This window comes from Triticum aestivum, chromosome 3A (assembly GCF_018294505.1).
Source record: "Triticum aestivum cultivar Chinese Spring chromosome 3A, IWGSC CS RefSeq v2.1, whole genome shotgun sequence".
NCBI classification, from domain to species: Eukaryota; Viridiplantae; Streptophyta; class Magnoliopsida; order Poales; family Poaceae; genus Triticum; species Triticum aestivum.
Genome location: NC_057800.1, coordinates 15034327 through 15045480, shown reverse-complemented (window position 1 = coordinate 15045480; position 11154 = coordinate 15034327).

The window sequence follows — 11154 nt, the reverse complement described above, 5'->3', positions numbered from 1 at the left end:
TCCCTCTCCCTCCCGTGACACTCCTCCCTCTCCCTAAGCTTGGCGAAGCGCTGCCGAGATCATCGTTGCTTCCACCACCACGCCGTCGTGCTGCTGGATCTTCATCAACCTCTCCTTCCCCCTTGCTGGATAAAGTTGGAGGAGACGTCTTCCCAACCGTACGTGTGTTGAACGCGGAGGTGCCGTCCGTTCGGCGCTAGGTCATCGGTGATTTGGATCACGACGAGTTCGACTCCATCAACCCCATTCTCTTGAACGCTTCCGCGCGCGATCTACAAGGGTATGTAGATGCACTCCTTTCTCCCTCATTTCTAGATGACTCCATAGATTGATCTTGGTGATGCGTAGAAAATTTTAAAATTCTGCTACGTTCCCCAACAGTCCCCCCTTCCAAGTAGGAGTAGGAGTGGAAGGAAGGAGGAGAGAGGGAGGAAGGAAAGGGGGGCCGGCCCCCCTCCCAATTCGGATTGGGCTTGGGGGGGGGGGGCGCCCCTTCCTAGGCCGCCTCCTCCTCTCTCCCACTAAGGCCCAATAAGGCCCATACACTCCCCGGGGGGGTTCCGGTAACCTCCCGGTACTCCGGTAAATGCCCGAACTCACCCGGAACCATTCCGATGTCCAAACATAGTCATCCAATATATCGATCTTTATGTCTCGACCATTTCGAGACTCCTCGTCATGTCCGTGATCATAACCGGGACTACGAACTACATTCGGTACATCAAAACACATAAACTCATAATACCAATCGCCACCGAACATTAAGCGTGCGGACCCTACGGGTTCGAGAACTATGTAGACATGACCGAGACTCATCTCCGATCAATAACCAATAGCGGAACCTGGATGCTCATATTGGTTCCTACATATTCTACGAAGATCTTTATCGGTCAAACCGCATAACAACATACGTTGTTCCCTTTGTCATCGGTATGTTACTTGCCCGTGATTCGATCGTCGGTATCTCAATACCTAGTTCAATCTCGGTACCAGAAAGTCTCTTTACTCGTTCCGTAATGCTACATCCCGTAACTAACTCATTAGTTACATTGCTTGCAAGGCTTATAGTGGTGTGCATTACCGAGAGGGCCCAGAGATACCTCTCCGATACACAGAGTGACAAATCCTAATCTCGATCTATGCCAACTCAACAAACACCATCGGAGACACCTGTAGAGCATATTTATAGTCACCCAGTTATGTTGTGACGTTTGATAGCACACTAAGTGTTCTCTCTGGTATTCGGGAGTTGCATAATCTCATAGTCATAGGAACATGCACTAGACCACATCAAAACTTTAAGGGCAATTAACTGCCGGGAAAGATTAAGAATCCAGGTCACATGTACTGCCAGCAAAGCTCTAACTGCCGGGCAAGATTTTATGGGGCGTACTATCTGTCGGCAATGATAAACCTAGAAGGGCAGCCTATCTGCCGGCATTTTTTAGGTCAGCTCATCTGCCGTAAAAAGTAAAGGAGGGTGAATGCACTGCCGTTCGGTGCCGCGTAGCGAAGCGAAACGATAGAAGTCACTGGAAGCGGTTCGGTCCCGCGTAGCCCTATTTTTCTTCCCCTTCCCCAGATCCAGTCCCCACCGCTTCATCCCCCAGCCGCCCCACTACAAGCAGCACCGCCGCCGCATATTGAGGTCGCCCCAGATCCCCCAATCACGCCACGCCGTAGCTCAGTTTTGTAACCCACACCGCCGTTGCCCCATCCCCTTCATCACCCACGTCGCCACCACCGCCACCGCATCCTCCATCGACACCGTCGCCCATCCCCATCTACGGCGCACCCGAATCCCCAACCAGCGCTGCCGCCCCATTCCGCAACCACGCCGCAGCCCGTCACCACCCATGCCGCTGCTCGACCCTGTCGCACCTGCATCCTGCACACACGCCGCCCCTGCCCCCATCCCCGTCCACGACGCCTCACCCGGATGCAGCTTCAGTGCCTTAAAGGCACCTGCCTTTGGGTCACTGACATGTGGGCCAACCACCTGTTGGGCCCACATGTCATAGACACAAAGGTACGTGCCTTAAGGCACTGAAGCATCGTCCGGGCTGGGAGTATACTAGTAGCACGGCTGCCTCACCTGCGCTACAGCTATCCACATAGTAGTAGCGCAGGTTTTATAACCCGTGCTACTACTATGGTCTGTTCGCGGGGCATGGTGGGAGATATTTACTAATAGCGTGTTTTTGGGCCACGCGCTACCAGTAATATTTACTGGTAGCGCAGGTCAATATAGCATGCTACTAGGAAGTAGTAGTAGCGGGGGGCAATATAGAGTGCTACTAGTAAGCGTCTGTCTATAAGCTTTTCCCTAGTAGTGCAAGTGACAGTAGGGGTAGCGAGGCACGTATTTGTATTGTTGCCACTAAGGATAAAAAGATGGGGTTTATACCATATTGTTTGGATCTATCCCTCTACATCATCTTGAAGGAAATATGCCCTAGAGGCAATAATAAAGTTATTATTTATTTGCTCATATCATGATAAATGTTTATTATTCATGCTAGAATTGTATTAATTGAAAACATAATACATGTGTGAATACATAGACAAACATAGTGTCACTAGTATGCCTCTACTTGACTAGCTCGTTGATCAAAGATGGTTGAGTTTCCTAGCGATGGACATGAGTTGTCATTTGATTAACGAGATCACATCATTAGGAGAATGATGTGATTGATTTGACCCATTTCGTTAGCTTAGCACTTGATCGTTTAGTTTACTGCTATTGCTTTCTCCATCACTTATACATGTTCCTATGACTATGAGATCATGCAACTCCCGAATACCGGAGGAACACTTTGTGTGCTACCAAACGTCACAACGTAACTGGGTGATTATGAAGGTGCTCTACAGGTGTCTTCGATGGTGTTTGTAGAGTTGGCATAGATCGAGATTAGGATTTGTCACGCCGATTATCAAAGAGGTATCTCTGGGCCCTCTCGGTAATGCACATCACTATAAGCCTTGCAAGCAAAGTGACATGCCGGTAACGAGATTGAGCTAGGTATTGAGATACCGACGATCGAATCTAGGGCAAGTAACATACCGATGGCAAAGGGAACAACGTATGTTGTTATGCGGTTTGACCGATAAAGATCTTTGTAGAATATGTTGGAACCAATATGAGCATCCAGGTTCCGCTATTGGTTATTGACCGGAGACATGTCTCGGTCATGTCTACATAGTTCTCGAACCCATAGGGTCCGCACGCTTAAAGTTCTATGACGATCGGTATTATGAGTTTTTGTGTTTTGATGTACCTAAGGTAGTTCGAAGTCCCGGATATGATCACGGACATGACGAGGAGTCTCAAAATGGTCGAGATGTAAAGAACGATATATTGGACGACTATGTTCGGACACCGAAAGTGTTTCGGGAGGTTTTGGACATATACCGGAGTACCGAGGGGTTACCGGAACCCTCCGGGGAGTGTAATGGGCCTATTGGGCCTTAGTGGAGAAGAGGAGGGGTGGCCAGGGCAGGCTGCACGCCCCCTCCCCCTCTAGTTCAAATTGGACAAGGAGGGGGGGGGGTCCGGCGCCCCTGAGGTAGTCCTGGATTAGGGGGTGTTCGGATAGCCGGACTATACCTTCAGCCGGACTCCTGGACCATGAAGATACAAGATTGAAGACTCCGTCCCGTGTCCGGAAGGAACTTCCCTTGGCGTGGAAGGCAAGCTTGGTGATACGGATATGAAGATCTCCTACCATTGTAACCGACTTTGTGTAACCCTAACCCTCTCCGGTGTCTATATAAACCGGAGGGTTTTAGTCCGTAGGACAGCATAGACATCAACAATCATACCATAGGCTAGCTTCTAGGGTTTAGCCTCCTCGATCTCGTGGTAGATCTACTCTTGTACTACCCATATCATCAATATTAATCAAGCAGGACATAGGGTTTTACCTCCATCGAGAGGGCCCGAACCTGGGCAAAACTTCGTGTCCCTTGCCTCCTATTACCATCCGGCCTAGATGCACAGTTCGGGACCCCCCACCCGAGATCCGCCGGTTTTGACACCGACATTGGTGCTTTCATTGAGAGTTCCTCTGTGTCGTCGCTGTCAGGCTCGATGGCTCCTACGATCATCGACAGCGACGCACTCCAGGGTGAGACCTTCCTCCCCGGACGGATCTTCATCTTTGGCGGCTTCGCACTGCGGGCCAATTCGCTTGGCCGTCTGGATCAGATCGAAAGCTACGCCCCTGACCGTTAGGTCAGATTTGGAAGTTTAAACTACACGGCTGACATCTGCGGGGACTTGATTTTCGACGGATTCGAGCCACTGCCGAGTGCGCCACACAGTCATGACGAGCATGATCTAGCTCTGCCACCGAACAGTGCCCTGGAGGCCGCACCCGCATCGGCTTTGACTCTTAATTCGGAGCCAACCACGCCGATCGAGGATGGGTGGTTGGACGCCGCCTCGGGGGCTGCGATCCCAACGGCGATTGAGCTGAACACCAGCCCCGCACTCCGCGAGACTCATGATTCCAAGGAGTCGGACTCCTCTCCGAACTCCGAACCATTCGCGCCTCTGCCAATCGAATCCGATTGGGCGTCGATCATGGAGTTTACTACCGCGGGCATCTTTCAGCACTCACCCTTTGGCAATATTATAAAATCACTAAAGTATCTCTCTTTATGAGGAGAGCCCTGGCCGGACTACGGTCAGTGATATTGGGATGTGGACGATGAAGAAATTCAAAGCCCACCCACCACCCACTTTGTAGCCACTGTCGACGATTTAACCGACATGTTGGACTTCTACTCCGAAGACATCGACGGTATGGACGCCGATGAAGGAGACAATGAAGAACCAGCGCCTATTGGGCCCTGGAACGCCACCTCGTCATATGACGTATACATGGTGGACGCACTAAAAGATGACGACGAGGAGCGGAAGGACGCACCGAAGGCTTGTTCCCTCGAAAAACAGTCAAAGCAGGATGCAAGCGCCGCCCCAAATCCCGCCTCGACAGAAATAGCGATCACGCAGACCCAGCGGTGGAGCAGGGTGAACCGCTACCGGACAACGGCAATCCGGATAATCAAACCGAACAAAAAAAATCCTATCAAGGATAATGGTGCGGACGACATAACGCCGGACAAACACCCGGAGCAACAGAGTGCCCGTAAAAGGCTTGTTGCCACCGCGAGGAGCCTGAAAAAGCAGAAACAAAGGCTTAAGGCCGCGCAAGACACACTCCAATTCAGATGGAGTAAAATACTCAGCACTTCAGCAAGGTACCGCGATAATCGCCCTTCCAAAAGCTACCCAAAGCGGAAGCTGCTACCCGAATTCGATGAGGAGGCCTCAGAACCCCCACAACCAAATATCAAAGCAGCCACCTGGTCGGATAGACGACTCCTCTACCAACACAGAGCGGCATACAACGCCGTTCACAATACAATACGCGACCCATGTGAGGGCTCGCACCCAAAGGACGGCGCAACCAGATCCATCTATGGACCACGCAAGCGCGCCCCAGCATACAATGTAACACAACAAACATCCGAACAACGCGGTACACCCAGCTACAGGGGTGCCGCACACCCCCTATGTTTCACCGATGAGGTGCTGGACCATGAATTTCCAGAGGGATTCAAGCCCGTAAACATAGAGGCATACCACGGAACAACAGACCCTGGGGTCTGGATTGAGGACTACATCCTTCATATCCATATGGCTCGAGGAGATGATCTGCACGCCATCAAGTACCTACCCCTCAAGCTCAAAGGGCCAGCTCGTCACTGGCTCAAAGGCCTCCTCGAATGCTCCATTGGAAGTTGGGAAGAGCTCGAAGACGCTTTTCGGGCAAATTTTCAAGGGACATATGTCCGACCTTCGGATGCGGACGATTTGAGTCATATAACTCAACAGCCCGGAGAGTCAGCCCGAAAGCTTTGGAACATGTTTCTTACTAAAAAGAATCAGATTGTCGACTGTCTAGACGCCGAAGCCTTAGCGGCTTTCAAGCATAGCGTTCATGACGAATGGCTCGCCAGACACCTCGGCCAAAATAAGCCGAGAACGATGGCCGCATTAACAAACCTCATGACCCGCTTTTGCGCGTGGGAGGACAGCTGGCTAGCCAGATGCAGCACCAGCGACCCCAGTACATCTGAAGTTAGAGATGGAAACGGGAAATCACGGCGCAACAGTAATAACAAATGCCGGAATAAATAAGACAGCACGAAGGGCACGACAGTAAATGTCGGATTCAAAAGCTCTCGGCCAGGTCAAAAGCCGCCCCCTAAAGGCACCAGGGACGAACTGTCCAGCCTCAATAAAATTCTGGACCAAGTATGTCAGATTCATAGTACCCCTGGTAAACCTGCTAATCATACCCACAGAGAATGTTGGGTCTTCAAGCAGTCCGGCAAGCTCAACGCCGTACACAAGGGGGAGGATACACCAAGTGAAGACGAGGACGAGCCCCCCAAGCAAGACATGGGGGAACAAAAGCAACTTCCACCAGAAGTCAAAACAGTAAACGTGTTACACGTAATCAAGGAAAAAAACAATGCGGCACTCCCAGGAAAGTATACCCAAGTGCCTATCACCACGAAGCCCTGCCACTGGACATCTCAACCAATCACTTTCGACCATCGCGATTACTCAGCAGGTATCCGACACGCAGGATGGGCTGCCCTGGTATTAGACCCAATAATTGGCAGATATCACTTCACAAGGGTCTTGATGGACGGCGGCAGTAGCCTAAACCTAATATATCAGGATACAATCCGCGGGATGGGGCTAGACCCAACACAAATTCGCCATAGCAATACTACCTTTAAAGGAGTAACGCCAGGCCCAGGGGCTCGTTGTACGGGCTCCCTCATACTACAAGTTACATTCGGCTCCCCCGATAACTTCCATCGCGAGCATTTAACTTTCCACATCGCTCCGTTTCAAAGTGGCTATCAAGCACCGCTCGGACGCGAAGCTTTCGCTCTCTTTAACGCAATACCACACTACGCCTCCCTCACACTCAAGATGCCCGGTCCACGTGGCATCATTACAGTGCACGAAAATATCAAGCGATCTCTGTGCGCCGAAGAGAGTGAGGCTGCCTTGGCCGCCGCACACTAAAGGAGCCCGGACAAACGAAAGCATCCCATAGGTCGTCAAGACCTCAGATACAACTAATCAAGTCCGGCGCCACTATTTATACGGAAATAAGTGGTCACACCCCTATTTGTCAATACAAGGGGCTCAACGCGCGCATACAAGTGGCAATTTCTTATCATCTTGAATTATACATGGTTTCTTTAAAAACTATCCTTTTGACGACAACTTTTTCACTTAACTTCCTCTCTTTTATAGACGATAATCGTGCTACACCCGTCCATGATACGGCACAACGGAGACACAGGCGCAGACGTGCAGCAGGGACCCGCCCCAAGGATTCGTTTTAGATTAAGACCCTGCGTAAACCTTTTTTTACTGTCTCTTGTTGATACATATCCACCGTTGAGAAGGATGCTGACGTCTTGGCATGTGGCCACGCCAGAACAATGCACGTACCTGGACACATGGGGCTTCTTACAAAGGCCACTATTTAGGCCCGGTTTATACCATAAAGACCGAATACCTTAGGGAGTATTCGACGTCGCGAGTTTGGCCCTATATGCATCAGCTCCGAATCATTGTCTTTGGTCAAATGTTGGGTTTGCCCGGCTCCTTTGTTTTGGTGCCTTACGTTCTGCCTTGCCGGCTAAGGTAGCACCAGGAGAACTGCTACGATTGTGCCCTGGTTCATCCGGACGAGCACCTCAGTAGAGAAAGCCGAAAACTGACTGTCATGATATAGCGTGAGACTGGTCAACCACTCGATGACCTATGGGAATGTTAGAATTCCTCCGCCTTAACGAAGTGCTGTTTCCCGGCCAGGCATGTACCACCCCGATATCGGGAGAGTGCGGAGCCACCAGGGGCTATCTAGTAGCCCCACTGTCAAACTCCTATGGCTAAGTGAAAGTGCTAAAGCATTATAGTCCGGTTGCCTCGCTCGCTCCGCTATCACCTCCTTAATAGGACCAAGACGTTGGGTTAAGTGTGCATGCGTGTTTTTGCGAGCACCTCCGCATTATATGCGTGAGGGTTGAAGCTGACGGATGCAATCTTTCAGGTTATACACATGTATACATAAACGGCCGCCCAGGAGGCATCATATTACTTTCAGGCAAAAGTATAAAAATAGCCTTATAAAAATTTATAAAAGCATTTCGCTTACAATGAGATTACGTATCACTCAAACATAATATTTTTTGAGCACTGGGTCTCTATCAAACGGGCACCCTCAAGAACTTCTTCAAAGTAGTGCTCGGCAGCCTTCCGACCTATAGCCGACTCCCGCGTTGCAACATTGGTAGCATCCATCTCCGCCCAATATGCCTTAACACGGGCAAAGGCCATCCGTGCGCCCTCTATGCATGCCGACCTCCTCATCGCATTAATGCGCGGCACCACATCAAGGACCTGCTGCACCAAGCTGAAATAGCTGTTCGGTTTTGACCTTCCCGGCCACAGCTGATCCACAACAGACCTCATAGAGAGTCCGGAAAACCTGTTTAGTTCGGCCTATTCGGCTAATTGGTCGGTCAATGAAAGTGGACGCTCGGGAGAATGGGATTATCTCCAAAACAGCTGGTCTACTCCATGATCTGTCTGACCCTGGAAATACTTGGCCGCATCGGCAGCGCTCGCCGCCAAATCCATATACACATCCTCCGAACTCCACAGCCGATCCAGAGGGGCATACCGTGGATCTCCGAATTTCCTCCGCAACATAAAGGATTTCCCAGCTACAATATCCCCGGCTTCCTGTAGCTCCTCCTTCTTTGCCCTCATAGCAGAGCGAAGATCCTTTTTCGTTGCAGCAGCCTTTTCGAGGTCCGATGCCTTCGCTTGGTTTTCTTTTTCAAGAACCTGGCAATGGTCGGCGATGGCTTTTAATTCTATAGCCATCTTGGCCATCTTGTCTCGGGTCTCGCCATGCGCGGCCTTCTCGGCTTGCAACTCTTCGGCCGCCTTCACAGCAGCCGCATTACCCAACCTCGCTTGTTCCTTGGCTCGGGCAAGTTCTGCCCGCAAGGCTTCAATAGTGGCAGCTCCATCTACAGTCACAACATATTAAAGATACTGGCATCATGCTGCTCTTCCTATTGTGGCGTTTACCAGATAATGACACTTACCATGTGCCTCGTCAAGCCTTTTGTTAACAAGCTCGATGTCGGCGTCTGCCGCATCCAACCGCCGTTCTAAATGGGCAAACTCGCTAGTCCGGCTAGCCACCAGAGCTTCCATCACCTGCACATAGAGGCAGTATGGTTATTACCTGGGAATATGATCCTCTGTTCGTCGTCGTTTCCGACGACAACCAGAGTCTCAGGGGCTACTATCTAGATAGGGCACACCTAGCATGTGCAGGACTATCATACATTCTTTTACGTACCTCAAAGCCTGTCAATAGACTCATAAAAGCTTCATGCAATCCGCTTTCGGCGGACGATATTCTCTCCATCACCGTATTCATCAGCACACGGTGTTCATTTGAGATGGCCGCTCGCCCCACCAACTCCCTTAGAACATCCGATCGCACACTAGACGGTGCCGGACTCTTTTGTCTGCTCTCTTCGGGAGCCGGACATTGGGAGCTTCGGGGGTCAATGGGATTATCTTCTGGCCTCACCGGACTCAGAGAGGCCCTCCGCGACGACACTTCAGGGTCGCCTGCTTCCAGAGCGGAGGAGTCCGGAGGAGGCGTTTCGCTCTCCATCATCTCTGGAAGAAGATCCCCCGAAGATGAGCTCATTTGAGAGGAGCTAAGGCCCGAACTGCAAAAATATATGCGGTGGTTATCTTCTCAGAAGAAAAAGATGGCATATCTGTACTATTAAAGTATTTCGGGTCACTTACGACTCGCGGGAGAATTGACCCCCCCGCGGAATTTATGCGGCAACGGCGCCCCCCAAGGTAGGACCCTCTGTGGGAGAGTTCTTCTCCCGTTTGGAAGCTTCGGCTTCCGAATCCCCGGGCGCAGTCCTTTTCCTCTTTTGGTCGCCTTCCCTCATGGAGACGCTCGCTCCCTCGGCTAGAATGGGCAGCGTTGGGGGCCCGCGTCCACCCGCATTATCCTCCACAATATCTTCCCTCAAGGGCTCCGGGCAAGGTGGGGTCTGGAGCATCTTTTCCAATACCGTATTTTCCAAACCCTCAAGGAGGGGGGCCGAACACCGAATCAACTTCGCCTTTGTTAGCCAGTCCCGGTCAAAAAGCGAACTCTCAGAAATAACTTCGTAACAAAAGAGAGATAGTATGTTCGGCCAGAAGATGCCTTACCTGTTCGGCAGCGTGGTTACTACTCAGGCCCACGTCCTCGGAAATTTCCGGACACTCCACCTGAGGTCCGAAGAATGACTTGTACATCTCCTCGTGCGTCAGGCCGAGAAAATTTTGAATGACATGCAGTCCCTCAGGATTGAACTCCCATAGGCGAAGAGGCCGGCGTTTGCAAGGCTGGACTTGACGAACCAGCATAACTTGTATTACCGCAACCAAACTAAAATCTCCATTGAAGAGATCTCGAATGCGGCTTTGCAGTATAGGCACGTCCTTGGCTGGCCCCCAGCTCAGACCTCTGCTGATCCATGACATCAATTGTGATGGAGGGCCCGAGCGGAAAACAGGGGCGGCCACCCACTTGGGACTTCTAGGAGCCGTGATGTAGAACCACTCCTGTTGCCACAATTCAGACACCTCTGGGATGGAACCTTTGGGCCACATAGCTCCCATCATCTTGCGTATTGAGGCACCTCCACACGCTGCATGTTGCCCCTCGATCATCTTCGGCTTCACTTCAAAGGTCTTGAGCCAAAGGCCAAAGTGAGGGGTGACCCGGAGGAAGGCCTCGCACACGACAATGAATGTCGTGATATGAAGAAAAGAGTCCGGAGATAGATCATGGAAGTCTAGCCCGTAATAAAACATCAGACCCCTGACGAAAGGATCCAAAGCAAGGCCTAGACCTCGGAGAAAGTGGGAGACGAACACGACGTTCTCGTTGGGTTCAGGGGTGGGAACGGCCTGCCCTCGGGGAGGCAGCCGATGCAAAATCTCGGCGGTCAGAT